At 25.4% G+C, this 16,228-nt stretch overlaps 1 protein-coding gene across 4 annotated transcripts in view; it reads left to right on the top strand.

Moving 5' to 3' along the window:
- LOC129618639 (putative uncharacterized protein DDB_G0282129) overlaps positions 1-16,228 on the top strand; it is a 171,449-nt gene that overhangs the window by 101,139 nt on the left and 54,082 nt on the right. Inside the window, exon 4 of one of the 4 annotated variants that reach the window (XM_055533501.1) lies at positions 5,824-6,083. The exons of the other annotated variants lie outside the window; for them this stretch is intronic. The gene's annotated coding sequence lies outside the window, so the exon portion shown is untranslated. Of the gene's footprint in view, positions 1-5,823; positions 6,084-16,228 lie in introns of those variants that run through there. 4 annotated transcript variants of the gene reach the window in all.

Genomic DNA, 16,228 nt, shown 5'->3' on the forward strand with positions numbered 1-16,228 from the left:
AACCGATGTAACGCTTAAAAGTGGTCCCGATATGTTAATATTGCAAACATTCGCATATTTTCCTTTTAACGTATAAAACTACAAAGAAAATTTTAATTAATGTTTTCTATATTTACGTACGTGTAAGTATGTGTATGCCTCATGTTACTTAAAATGCACAATTCTATTTCAAAGTTTTATAATAGAAATATTCTAAAGCATGTATAGACCTGTAGTATTAGGAAGTAAAAGTTACATTATTTTGTTTATTCAAACTAATTGTATTAATGTTCCGAATTCGTGAGAGAAAAATAAAAGTATTTGTAACAGAAGTTCAATTATTAAAAACAAACTTCCATAAGTTTCAAATCTGGGCTAATTATTTGGTAAGGCAGCACCGAAGCCGACGAAAGGAATAAAAAATAGAACTTTTTCTTTCCGGGGCTCCATTACTTACTTCCTTATGGTCAAAAAAAAAGTTGGAATTATAAAATAATTACAATATTATTATAATTACAGTATAGATAAAGTAATGGTACCTTCCACAAATGGATACATATATGTACTTAGCTCAAACAGGTTTTTGTATCGTGACTTTTACGTTGATGCATATTATGTTTAGTCACATTAAATATGTCAATTCGTAGGATTTGAAACTTTCATTAGAACATGTGCTTCTTTCTAAATTTTTAGTTATTCTTAGTTTCCTTTTTATACAAATTTATTTTAAAAAGCGCACTAAAAATTTCATTTCAATTTAATATTTAACATTCTGTTTTGAATCCTGAAAGTTTTCATAAAACTTTTAAATACATAAGTGAATAAGTACATAAAATAAATACATAATTCCTTTGTGTCAGTGACTCGTATTGTAAATTAAATTACAGCAGTTTTAAATGCATTACATATTATACATAAAATATTTTTCCTTTAAGTTTTGTTGCGCACATATTAGAAAAATTTGTTTTAAAATACGTCAGCAAGATCCGGTTGAACTACGTTATTTTTGACTTTTTGAAAATTTTGCTCTCATAAGTTTTTTCATTAATTTTTAAACTGGTGTATAATTTTTAAGTATGCTTTTAATAAAGTCTTATCTGCACATTTTTATTATTATACACATTATTATTTCTTATCTGCATATTTTGTCTAGGTATAGGCTCATTATATGAATGTTTTAATCATAGTTGCGTTAAATGAATTTCCGTCGTAAGGATTAACTAAAGTTTTCTTTTATAATACTCTCTATTTATGAGTTAGAATTAAAAAATTAGTTTATATTATCTACATGCAAAATGAATACAAACAATTCTTTTCAATTATTAAATTAAAATTGTCACAAAATTTTTATTCCAATATTTTTTAAACTGAAAAATAATTCATAATTTTCAGACAATACAGTTTTTATTCTATGATACTGAAATTGAAAAAGTGAAATCTGATAGCTCGAAAACGAGTATATCTTGGATTATATTTCATATGAATTTGATTCATGGCATCGTATGTGCATATATGAATGTAGATGAAAAAAATATTTACTTGAAAAATACATACCACATGAATTCATAAAATTTATTTCCTAATTTTTGCTCTTTTCCTGATTTTCTGATATTTTGACTCCTGTGCTTTTTTTAATTTTTCACTGAACTGAAAAAAGTAAATCCTATTTTAATATTATTTAAAATATTTGTTATTATATAATAATCATATATTTTATAAGAACTAAGCACCTGTTAGATACACTCATATTTTTATCTAAACACATTTACCTATGTTTATGTAAATGGAAATTGTAGAATAATAATCATAATGGGATATTTTTGCAGTCATTTTAAATGATATACATATGTTCATATTATATGTTCATACATGTACGAATTGATAGACACCACAAGAGTAAAATATACGTATACGTATTATAAATGTATTAGAAATGTAATACAAAAGGCTGACTACATAGAAATCGAGAAAGTAATTTCTTATTAATCTATTTATTTTTTAATGCCGTTAGTAAAACTCACTTAGTTTATAAATCTATTTCGAGCATTAAGTTTTAGGTTTGTTTGAATTAAATATTTTTAAAGTTTCATCTAAAAAAATTTCTGCAGACTATACAGAATTGCACTTGGAAATGAAACTATAAGAAATTCAAAATTAATTAAGAAAAACAAACTAATGAACTTAGAAAAATCATCATTCAGCAAAGTGCTTATTGCACGAAGAAAGCACTAATGAACTTTAATATAAAAAAAATATTTTTTTAAAAAGTATTTCCGAAGAATTATTTCGATGTTTTCTAAATATGTATATGTGTATGTATTCATTTTTTTTTTTCTTGAAATGGCGTTTCATTTCTCCAAAACATATTTTTGACAGTGTTTTTGTCTGAAAGTAAGGAGTAAGAAAGCTTTCTAAAAACTAGGATTTGTTAATTGAGAAACGGACTATCAAGCGTCTTGAATAGGTTTAGCAAAGAAAGTCTTGAGCTGTCGCTAAAACATGTAAATGGCGCAGATGTCAATAGATTAAACTCTGCTAACAGTTCTACAAGAGTGCTACTAAGATATTAACAAGAATCCTTACAAAAAGTTATTAGTCCATAAAAACCGTCAAACTATGATAAAACCACTGTTTAGCATTAAAATTTTAAAACAATTTTCTACTATGATACTTTTTACAAACTTTTCAATTTTATTTATTGAAATTCGATTATTCTACAAACTTAACTGTAAGATAGTCCTTTGTAATTTTCACACAAAAATAAAATGTGGATTTACTTAAGGCATTTGAATTAAATTTTTATAAATATTGTGTTCATGGTTACATACATATGTAGGTGTATATTATGTATTACGCGTTGAATATATGCTTACATACTTATAAATGTTTACATGCTGAAGTTATATTTAAAAAAATTTATGTATTTTAAAATATCACAAATTATGCATGCTCTGTTTTAAAAACAAATTGTGTACACATGTGTGTTTAAAAAACCGAAAAAAAAGGAAGTTCAAAAGAAAAGTTTTAAAAGTTTTTCATTTTATATCTGTTCATCAAAAGAATGATCTCAGAAACTTTTTACAGTATTTTTAGGAAATTATTAAAATAAATTTTAAATTAGTATGCATATATGTAATTTGTCAGTTCCAATTAATATTAAAAATCATTTTCACTTAAAATTTTCATATGCGAATTGAAACAAAGCTGCGATGAAAGGCACTTCAGCATTAAAGTATCACTCAAATAAGGATATTTAGCTTTGAAGTATCACAAAATTAGAAAATATACAATTGATTTTAATACACAACATGCGTTAATAAATATGCTTCTGAGTAATTAAAGCAATCCTAATAATACATTCATGTTTATCGAAAAAAGTCTCCTCCTTCTCAAGAGAGAAGCAACACTAAACTCGTTCAATTAAAATTAATAACCATTTTAATTTAAAATTTAATCTGATTTAGAGAATTGGAAAAAAAAGCCCAGGGGGTGAACATAAAAATCTGATAAAAAAACACGAATAACTCAATATGATCTTTAGCACTGAATCACATAATTTACAATAATGCTAATTTATTTTAAAATACTTAAATATAGTTCCACTGCCTTAAAATAATCTGCCCGAATGGAAACTTTTAAGTATCTCCATTTGCAAGATTCCGGAGTTTGTCTTTTAATACAAACCGCAACAGTAAGCACATTTATCAGAGTATATCTCTGGTTTAACAATTGAAATATAACAAATCAAATATATTTGAGCTGAAATACTAATTTATTATACAGAATTAACCTGTACCTGCTATAATCTTTCGGGGACAGAAAGATGAGACAGCTAAATTTTTTTTGGCTTTTTTCATAGTTGGTCGTATTATTACCCATTACTTTTCTTAAATGCAATCATCAATGGCTTCGAAATTAGAGTAACTCTTTATTTCTAAACCTTTTAACAATTTGTAACTCATTGTGTATAAATACATTATGACTGCAAGTTTCACACTGCAATTCAGTTATATTTGTATATTGCAATTCAATGACATTTATATAAAGAGTACATGCATTATTTCAATATGCATGTAAAACACCGAAAAAAAGAGTCTGCAATTATGTGCATGTATTTACATTATGGGAGATTTTTCCATGCCAAGTTCTATATCGATTGTCTGCTGTTCAACACTTATTTGAGAAGGCAAAGAGCTAGAGATTTGGAATTTGATACAGATATTTTTTTTGGTTTAAACCTCTTGTACAATGTTCAATATTCAATTTTGCTAGAGACCAAAGTTAATTTTGTAACTTGTTTAGACATTTTGCTAGCCTCTCATTAGTTTTCTTCAGATTCGAAAAAATGGGTTTTACTAAATTAATTAATCATTTAGCAATGATCAACAGAAATCGATTTTATATAAATTGCAACTTTATGATTTGAACTTGTAATTAGTTAGCCATTATGATGCCAACTTGTAATGATTAAGCCATTTTAATTTTTCACTTTATTACAATTTTAAATGGGGACTAAAAATATTTTGCCGAATGGATAATTTAAGTAAATTTTAAAGTTCTTATGCATTTTAAACTTATCAAAAATTTATTAATTTAATTTCAATTATTTAATTTATTTAATTTTATTAATTTTTAAGATATGAACAAAAAAGTTTTTGTATTCTAAGCTACCTTTTATTTAAAATTTCATTTAATATTTAAATTATTTTTATACATATACATATATACATATAGAAGTTATTACATTTAATGTGCTAAGTAGAGTTCAAAATAATTGTGTTCGATAATTTCCATTTGAAAATAGAATGGAGAGATTTTTTTCATTATTTTCATATACGAATAAGATGGATTTGAATGGAATACTTAGGCATTTAGAATGTGCATTAGAGTGTAAAATGGAAAAAAGGATGTACATTATAATATTATCATAATGTATATGAAAACTGAATGTGTAAAAGTTTGTTTTAGATTTTCCCTAAATTAAATGAATATAGGCTATAATATACTATAATACCATACAAGTAAGTATGTACACAGCTATACATATAATTCGTATTTTATGTTATAACTTATAATACATTATAAGTTATATAGGTAGAATGGTTTACACAAAATTTTAAAAATATTTTTGGAGTTTTTGGGTTTAAACCTAAACCCAATAGAGAATTTGCGGTAAAAAGGATTTGTGGGAGAATACACACATGCATGCAAATCTTTAAAATAAAAATTTTCTATACAAACAGAAAATAAAGGAAAATATAAAATACCAAATAGTTAGCCGGATATGTAAAAATATTAAGGTTTAAATTCGATTTTATTTCTTTTCTAAATTCTAAGTTGAAAATAATATTTAAAACCTAATTAATAACTAATATTAAGCTTATTACCTATGGCCTACAAATTAAGCCTGTAATTTAATTAAAATATATAGTTGTAATATAACCTAGCTACTTTTGTCTAGATGCAGCAATTGTATTAATAAACGTAAATTTAGATGTGTGTGAGTTGTGGTAATAAAAGTTATTTTGGGAAAAATTTCCATACTTAAAATCTTAAATCAAAATCTAAAAATGCAAAAGTTCTTAAAGGCTTATTAAATTTTGAATTTAAGTTCTCAATATTTCGTCTGAATATATGAAAAATCTTATTGAAATGAATGCTATTTTCGCATAATGTTGAAATTACGAAAAAAATTTCTTTCTATAATGTTTTTGTTTCTTATGTGAAAATATAGTTTAAATTTAATTTAGAAAAATTTAATTCGACGAAATATTTTAATAAAAATTTAGATAGAGAGCTTTGACGAAATTCAATTAATTTTATATTTTTTGTTTTTCTTTCTAGGTAAGTGAAAACTTCAATTGCAACATGTGTAAAGTGCCGTTTTTTGTAAGTAAACGCAAACTTTTTAATATTTTATGAAAGAAACCTCTTATAAGACTTTGTTATTAATTATTTAATAACTTAGTAATGAAACATACAATAAAATTCTATTCTGGTTAATTACTATCCCACTTCTTCGAACGTGTGAATTATGAGCCTTTATCAGAAATTCTTTATTTGAAATAAAAAAATTTATTTCTATGAAAAATTTCAAGGAATAAAAACATTCAAAAATTAAATATGTCATGCATAGGTCGTTGAAATTATCTTTTTCCATCTGTTTATGGTTACTATTTCCTTTCAAATTAAAATTATAATAACCAACTAACTAAAAAACCAAATTCGCATGAAAGTAACATAAAATATTTAAACCTCCAAAATATTGCATATTTAAAATTATTAAAATGAAAAATTCAACCAAAAATTTGTTTTTAATATTACAAGATTTTTCTGAGAAAAATTTTTAGTTAACCCAAGGCTATGGAAGCCTTTTTTAAAAAATTTTCGTGAACAACAAAACTTTTTTAGTTTTGTTCATTTATGTAACGAATGAATCTGCATAGGCATATGTTACAGGATCAATGTGTGGGAATTCTTGTTGAAATATTTTGTTTTTATGATTTTGGCAGCAACAAGCCCATCACATTTCGCTGCGAGATATATTTTGTTAATAAAATTTTAAGCATTTAAAAAATTTGGAAAACAAAAAGGTTCCATTAATCTGGTTATTGTTGCTTTGAGATTAAACAAAGTAAAAGTAAAAGTGAAAATAAGAGTTAAAATTTTATACATATAGATACGTTTAAAATCTTCTAAATTCTAGAGTTATTTCAAAACTCAAAAAAATATTTTAAAGCTGAAGCAAAGTTTACATACTTTTACATACTAACAAAGTTTACATACTAACAAATGCATTCTTCATATGCATATAAGAATCTGAAACAGCCTTAAGCCAATTTGTATACATATATAGAGATTGATTTATAAACTTATTTGTATGTTGCATTTTAAATCTTCTATATTTCGTAATTCTATTTTATAGTAAAACGTTTAAAACAAACACATTTCCAACATTTGAATGGAAAAGTGCGATACTATGCATTTTTTAATTTTACAAAGGAACTTAAAAGTGGTCATAGATTTCTATTTGATTTTGTATTCTGTATATATATAACAATGCTAATGTTAACAGAATGTTACGTAATATTGTAACATAACAGGCATACTCTTATATAATATAATTTTACGAATGAATTGTTTATGGTCATTGGGAAATTGTATAAATCGTGAATTCAAAATCTTTTAAAGAATAGTTCTTAATAATGGCAGATTTGAGTCGATGAATAAATGAAAAAATTACATCTAATTTAGTACATTTTCCCTGGTCAGGTGGATTCCTTTTACAGCTTTCAAGTGAAAGCTTTTTGCTTTATTTACAAAATTTAATAGATGTGGTTATAATCCCAATATTGGGATTTGTTTTTTTTAATTTATTTTTCTATAACGAACGTTTTCACATGAGATGGTTAAATAATAAATATTCAATCTGAAGCCATAATTCAAAAATAATATGATGCATTTGTTTTCAAAATTTTAATTATGAATGTTAAATATACCGCATGTCCTACTTACATGAAATTTAATAATAATCTGAGTTAAAAATATACTAAACAAACTATTTAATTGTGTTTCACTATTTAATCATTAATTATAATCCGCAAAAAATGATAATTAAAAGTATCACTTGAAATTTAAAATTTTTATATTCATTCTCAAAATTCAAATTAAAATAAAAGTCTTTCCAAACACCAAATTCATGCAGATTTGATTTTCAAACCAAAGAGCCACTATTGAAAACAAATTAATCCTTAAAAACAAAACAAATAAAAAACAAAAAACTGGAAAAAATTATTTACAAAAATATAATAAAAAAAGTGATTTTCCACCAACGTGAAGTTTAAATACGCGGAAGGATAATAATATTATTTGAATGGCATCGTTTTTCATTTTCCGACATTAAAACTTCCTTTTTTAATATTATATCTAAAATTTATAGGATATTATGTGCATATTTAATGGAATTAAATATATTATATTAAGGTTATTATTGTTTTTGTTTTTGTAAAACCCTGGTAATGTTGTTTTTTTTTTAACTTAATTCAGCGAGTTGAAATAAAAATTTGCATAATTTCATCCGATTGCACTTATAATACTTCTTATATATGTATATACTTTTATATTATGTATGTAATTTTATTCTTTTTATAGCATCTATGTTAAGGGTTGTCGTCAATCAAATTTTATGAAATAAAATGTACGCTTAAATGACAAAGTAGAGTTAAAGATATGAGCATTAGAATTTGTCACGTTATTAAGAATTAATTGTTGATTTTATTAAAATACTGTTGGAAAATAATATGGAAAATTTGGCTTCCAAAATATAAATATTCCTCTTATAATAATCTGTTTCTATAGATAACAATGTTTATACCTGAGCAGTTTAATAATTAAGAAGAAATCATAAATGCTACGCAATACTTTGCTAGACTGAAAAGATGATAATTTTCACTATAAAATCCGTACATTGTGCGAATCGATTGAAAAATATTTCTCGAATCTATCAATCTTACAAACCAGTTTAAATTTTTGTGTTAAAAATGGCAAATTACAAAATTGAAAAGTGATCTTCTTCAATTCCGGGGGGAAAAACATTGAAGAATTAATTTTAAAACATGTTTTTTAAAATATATTTTTTTGACATTTTAATTATAGACTTCATAATAAGGATCAAGGTTAATCTTCTTTATAACTAATTTGCAAATCTATTAAATACAGTAATCACGTTAAAGAGAGCTTAGATATTGTAAATTTAACCTGAATTATTGGAAAATGGGTGAGTTCACGATTTAAGAAAAAACTATTGCTCTATCAAATGAGGTTCTTTAGTCGACCAAATGAAAAATAATCATTAAATGCAAGATTTTATGCAATCTTCATAATTTGTTATCACTTAAAATCCGGAGGTGATTTGAAAGTCAAATAACATACCTTTATACAAAGAGTTTGTTTGTAATATTTTAATTGAACAATGTACCATTAAAATACCATCTTTCATTCATTTGGTTTGGTTTAATTATTTACTAAAATGGAATTTTTGTTCAAGATATTGTGTACCACAGTGATTCATTATATACCACATTGTATGTATTTTTGAATTTTGTTTACATCTTCTCAAGGAAAAGCTTATATTGATGTGCAATCATTTTGTATCTTTAATTTATTCAACGAAATAAAAAAAAAATGAATCCATCTGTTAACTCGAATATTTTTTGAATAAAATAAAATACAGGAAATAATATTAAAACAGTAAAAAATTGTTTATAAGCAAAAAATGAAAATAAAAAGTGGGAAAATATTGGTACCATTATTTATGGCAGATATCCTTTTTCCTCTTTGCAGATAAAATACGTGTACTAATCAAACATAATAAATGTTAAATAATGATGGTTCATAATATTTTACTAGTAGCTTGAGGCTACTGTAAAAATATATGAGATTGACTTCAGGTTTATTAAAGATTAGCATTTTTATTGTAATGTTGCCATACATTTTCGTGTACACTAATTTATTTTATTTATTTATTTTATCCTCTTGTTCAAATTTTTTAAAAAACCACAATTTTTTACAATATTAATGAATTGCTTTGATATCCAAAATTATACATTATGTATCTTTAAAAAATCTAGATTTACGAACTTGAATCTTTATCATTTAAATTATATTTGAATTTTTAAGCACGTATTCGTCAGGGTTGTCAAAATTGCGTACTATATTTAAGGGTTGTCTTTTTTAGATTTTAGAAAGTTTTACAATGAATCAAGTTATATGTACTTGGTTTAATTTCATTGAAGACTTCATTCAATGTAAAAAGCTTCATTCAATCGAGCTATAAAATTTTGTCGACATTAATATTTCAATTTACGAGGTGCCATTTTCATATTTCTAAGATTACCATTTCCAAAAAATTAAAAGCTTCTTGAAAAATACTTCTTCTAAATTTATGATTGTACAAAAAATGTGTTAAAAGAGGCTGGAAATTTTTTTGTTCCTAAGAAAAATGAGAAATCGAAAAGTGGTTTAAGAAACCAACATTATTAATTAAAGAATTTAATGAATTTTATTTTGTCAAAGCCGACTAAGTCAAATTAGGTGAACTTTGGTATCCTGAACAAAAATTGTACATTTCAAATTAACTATTAAATCACACATGCACTAAAGAGCCTTGCTATTATTGTTGAGGAATTTATAAAAAAGAATATTAAAAAACAAAAAACTTTTACTCTACTCAATTGTGAAGTACACAATTTTTTCCCTTGAAAATTCAATTAATGAGAACTTTTAATAAATAAAGATGGGTCAAACCAATGGTTTGTATTATAGCACTTTCCCCTTCAACAAGTGAAAATTCTGCTTTTAAATACAGTCTATGTATAGCTATCACACTATTAAAATTATTTTCATTCATATATAAAACTATTTCTAGGATTGCATATATTTAGGATGACGGATATATGCAGTCTTTGAAATAAAGCAAAAATTAATATAAAAAGGGGTTAACATAATGCTCGATTTTAAGGGTTAATTGTGTGAGTTAAGAAAAATAATTATATTTTTTAATTTCACGGAATTTACCGTTAGCTTTTTGCGTTTATAAAAATTTGAAAAAGCTTGTGGTTTTGGAAATATAAGGTGTCAAAAATTTAAATTTTACGAATTTCAAGAGGTGATAACTTGAGAGGGGGTGGAGATGGAAAAAAATTTTCTTCTAACAAAATGAACTATTTATTGATATCTAAAAGCTCCTAAAATTTCAAGCTTCTACAGTCTGGGGTCTAGAAGAAAAACGACATCAAAAATTTGGAAAAAAAGAACTTTAAATAACGGTAAATTTGAGCGGCCATTTTGTTTTTCTTAAGTTGAAATATAGTATACCGCGCAAAGGGAAGCAAGCCACTGCCTTTCTGCGTCTGCAAAATTTCAAAAATGCTTATGGTTTCATTGCAACAAATATTTAAAAAAGGCCATTTTTAGGGTTTTGGGGGGGTATAACTTCTAGAGGGGGGCAGATAGGTAAAAATTTTGTTCTACGGAAATAAGTTTCTTGTGAAGATCTATGTACGTATTAAGTTTCAGCTTTCTATCTTCAAAGGTGTAGAAGTTTTGTAAACAGACACACGGTCAGACGGACGGACGGACGGACAGAGTGAAACTAATAAGCACTTTTTTCAAAATTTTTTTTGGAAAAGTGCTAAAAAAAATAGAAAATTAATCACCTCTATAGATATTTTCTTAGCATATAGCCCAATGGCAAAAACTGAAAACCAATTAAAAAAGTGTTCGCAATATTGAAACTTATGGTTGCTAACAATACCGAAGATTTCAATTCAACTTCAATTAATAAAAACATATGTGGGCAGTAAAAGAATAATTATGTGTATGTATATAGAGTGAAAACATGTAAATAATATATGTATATTCCTTATTTAATTTCTGAATTCTTCCCAAGGATATTTCAATTTTATTCATCCTCAAGAACTTAACTAAAACATATTTGTTTTTATCAGAAAATTAGAAATTTTGCAATCAGAATTTTCTTCTTTTTTCTTTTATTTTTTTTTTGTTTTGGTTGTTTTAAAACAACAGTTATTCATGTTAAATATATTTTTTACCTACGTTTTTTAAGGTCTTTAAATGTATCTACATAAAATGTAATATTAAAAAACAAAAAAATTGAATTAAGTTTTATATTTGATTTTTAAAATATAAGTATGTATGTAATACTCCCTACACGTACATATATATATATATATATATACATTGTGGAACAATACACATGTTGATAAGCTTTCGTGGGAAACAGGATACTTTATTTTTGCTTAAATTTATTCCTTTTTTAAAGAGATATGTTTTACTTTGTAAATGAATATTGTACATACATAATATAATAAATTGTTTTTTTTATGATTATGGGAAATCTTAAGTTATATTGTTATCGTAAATTTATAGCTGTTTTCATAAATTTAATATTTTCTTTTTTATTTTTGTTTGTTTTTTTTTTATTCCAAAACAAAAACATAAAATTTCCTTAAGGATAAAAAAGGATAAACCAAGTAGAAATAAATCTTATTAGATCTGTTTCTAATTTTTTCCACTTGGATTTTGGATGAAAACAAAAAATATAAAAGAAAGTTTTATGTAAATTTAAAAAAAAAATAAACATTCTATAGTCCTTGGAGAACAAAAAAAAAATCTTATATGCTTAAGTATCCTCACTCATAAATAAAACGAAAACAAAAAGTGGAAAGAAAACAAAAATATAGGGCGTAAGGTACAGAAGATAAAATGTACTATAAATTTTAATGTTTTCATTTTTATTTAACTTATGGAAAAGAGGACTTAGCAAATGAAATAGTCAGATCAAAAATGTTAAATTTAGCCTTTCGGGTAAATAGGAAAGTGTAAAATCAAGACTAGGTTCGAGTTCTATTGAAAAATGGTTATAACAGCAAATGCTGAGATTGCTTTTACAGACAATAAATCAGATTAAAAATTATAAATGTTGAAATTATTAAAAAAAAAAACAAATTGCAAAAATGCCGCAAGTTAACTGAACCGCTCTTCTAATATTTTTAAATGTTCATATTATAAGAATTCACAGGCATTCTTAAATTTATTAGAAACTAATTTTGCTATATGGCACTTTCGTTCTACAAAGCTTTTATCTCTATTTTTACTTATTCAACACACAATAATTTCAAAATTATAAGCACAAAAGAAAATGTTAATAATTAAGATTCAATGAACAATGAAGCAAAAGATATAAGGCACCTTGGAGTCTTACAAGCAAAATGCGTATTGTACATAATTTAAGTAAACCGTATTAGCATCCTAACGGTTTACTTAAATTATGAAATTTATTTTTTAACTTGAACATTTTACCATTGAGTTAGAAATAAAAAATATAATACCTTTATGAATAATAAATAAAACTGACATTTGTCATTTATACAAAATGTAATTTTTTTTAGAACCAAAAAAAAAATGTGTTGTAAACCGTTAATAAGAACTGTGCCGCGATAACTAACCAAGCGCTACAATTCATCTTTTAGATTCTAAATTTTGATTCTACTTTGAAAGCCTCCATTACCGTAATAAATAAAAAATGGTAGATTAATAAAATTTTATGTAATTAAATTCTACAAAAATGTTGTATATTTTTTGCATATTAAATCTTTAGGTGACGGTAGAGGTATGTAGTATTTAAAAGCATAAGACAAATTGTTGTTGCTCTTATATATTTTTAAAAACAAATTATTAATGTTAGGTTCTTTCGAAAATTACATTTTTATTTCAAACAAAGGGGCCGAAATTTTTAATTTGTTTGTATCCAATAAAATGATCGAATTGATTATTTAAAAGTGGAATTAATATACGTATACACAGAAAATATAATTTATTCAGAAATCTTGAAACACTTACAAAATGCATTCGTACATTTTACATCAATACCCTATAAAATTAAAGCCGCGAACGTAAGGTAATAAGGGCATAGATTTATGTTTCTATTGTTCAAACTTTTGATTTAATTTTAAAACCTTTATCAACTTCAAAATCTTCAAAACGATAATGTACCAGGTTGGAACTGAATTAAAATTAATTTTTTACTAAGTATGTAATTTGTTATTTGATATGTGTAGTCTTTCTTATTGCAACATCTTTCTATTTATTTTTATAGAGCTCGAAATAATGCACTTTTGCGTACGCCATTGTGATATAAAATTCGTCTAAAATTAATTATTTCGATTGGGATTAGTATTAAGCTAATAAAATTGAGTTTTTGTTTTAAAATAATTTTTTTGCGTGGAATTTATTTCCTAATTCTTCCATACTTATGTAAATATGCAATGTTATACTAATTATATTCAATATAATATGCATAATTTTATTAAATAATAAAGTTGTTAGAATAAATTACTATAGAAATATTTTTTTTTTTACCCGGTTAATATTGAATATTAATCATTTTTCTGATAATCATCTAAAATATAAATAATAGAAGTGGTAAAAACTGAATTTCCGCCTCTAAATATTCTAATAAATTCGGTCATATATTATTTATTTTAGATTGCATTTTCCTCATAATAATTTCCAATATTAATATTCATAAAATTGAATTTAAATTATTTTTATTACATTTTATTATGAAAATAAATTAACAAAATATGTAGTTTTTAAAGTGTACATGATATAAATCGTAATGTTATTCCATATTGTGCATATTTTAATGAAAAATATGTCACACACATTCACTTGTATTGAATTATTAAGTAAGAAAACATTTTGTTTTTTTTTCGATGGTGTACGTACAGATATGAAGTGTGAGTCGATAAAAATTTTATAGTAATTTAAATTTTTTGCGAGAATTATTTTTCCTTGAAATAATGTTTTATTTTAGTATTTAAAATTAATCTTCTGAGATTGGCCTTGTTTAAAGTTAGATATTTTTGCTTGGCAGTTATTTTCTTTTGGTTATTGACTGTGATTACGAGGAAGAGAAACTGTTAGTGCTGTAAGAGAAAATTTTAAATTTTAATTACATACAAAGTTCCATATAATTAAGAACAAAATTCCTTGTTAGCGCAGTAAATTATGTTTAATCAACTTAACTATTAATGCAATAGTTCTTGAAGTAATTACAATATGTTATTCATGTTTGAAGACACAATATACAATTACCATTATGTTCTTAAGCGAGTTCACATTGTAAAGGAAGATTGGCCTAAAGTTGGGGAATACTCACATAAAAATGAAAAATTTTATCATAAGTAAATGAAATAGAAGTATGTAGGTATTATTTATATTACAGATTTAAAAAAATTATAAAATATTGCGTCTTTTTACAGTTTGTGTTTTATGATACTGTAATGTTATGCGTGTCTGAAAATATTTTCATCGTCATTTTATATAAATACATGTATTTTTTATTTTATTTAATAATATTATTATACCCTGCACTTCGTGAAGGGTATATTAACTTTGGTATGGAGTTTGTAACTACTTGAAGGAGTCATCTGCGGTATGGACATATATATATAATCTTGCTCAGCGTAAAATTCTGCGTTGATTTAGACATGTCCGTCCGTCCGTCCGTCCGTCCGATCGCACGATAACTCAAAAACGAATAATGCAATCGACACCAAACTTTCACAAGTTGCTTCTTTTGTGCCAAGGACGAACCCTATTGTTATTGGACCAATTCGGACAACGGGTTCGGGTAGCTGCCATACAACTCAAAGAGTTTATTTTAATTATTTCAAAAACTAATAAAGGTACAAATATAAAATTTTCTATACATGTGTCCAATTATATTCTACATATGCTCTAAAAATTTTAATGAGGTAGCTACACCGGTTCGGGTGGCTGCCATACAACTCCAAAAGAAAATTTTTTATATTCGGCAAAATAATAAAGTCAGATTCATGAAACTTGGCAGTTGTGTGTCCAATTATAGGTCAAAGATATTTGTGAAGTTTTGGTGGAATTGCTTGACAGGTTCGAGTGGCTTCCATACAAGTCCAAAAGCTTATTTTAAATATTTGGAAAAGTAATAAAGTTAGATTCATGAAACTTGGCAGTTGTGTGTCCAATTATAGATCAGATATACCTGCGAAGTTTTAGTGGAATTGCTTGACAGGTTCGGGTACCTGCCATACAACTCCAAAAGCTAATTTTAAATATTTGGAAAAATAATAAAGTTAAATTTATGAAACTTGGCAGTTGTGTGTCCAATTATAGATCAGATATATTTGCGAAGTTTCAGTGGAGTTGCTTGGCAGGTTCGGATACCTGCCATACAACTCCAAAAGCTAATTTTAAATATTTAGAAAAATAATAAAGACAGATTCATGAAACTTGGCAGTTGTGTGTCCAATTATAGGTCAAAGATATTTCTGAAGTTTTGGTGGAATTGCTCTACAGGTTCGAGTGGCTCCCATACAAGTCCAAAAGCTTATTTTAAATATTTGGAAAAGAAATAAAGTTAGATTCATGAAACTTGGCAGTTGTATGTCCAATTATAGATCAGATATATTAGCGAAGTTTTAGTGGAATTGCTTGGCAGGTTCGGGTACCTGCCATACAACTCCAAAAGCTAATTTTAAATATTTGGAAAAATAATAAAGTCAGATTCATGAAACTTGGTAGTTGTGTGTTCAGTTATAGGTCAGACATATCCGTGAAGTTTCTATAGAATGGTTTCACAGGTTTGAGTAATTGCTATACAACAATGAAAGGTGCAGGGTATAAT

The sequence above is a fragment of the Condylostylus longicornis genome, unplaced genomic scaffold (genome assembly GCF_029603195.1).
Source record: "Condylostylus longicornis isolate FDR11 unplaced genomic scaffold, ASM2960319v2 ptg000010l, whole genome shotgun sequence".
NCBI lineage: Eukaryota > Metazoa > Arthropoda > Insecta > Diptera > Dolichopodidae > Condylostylus > Condylostylus longicornis.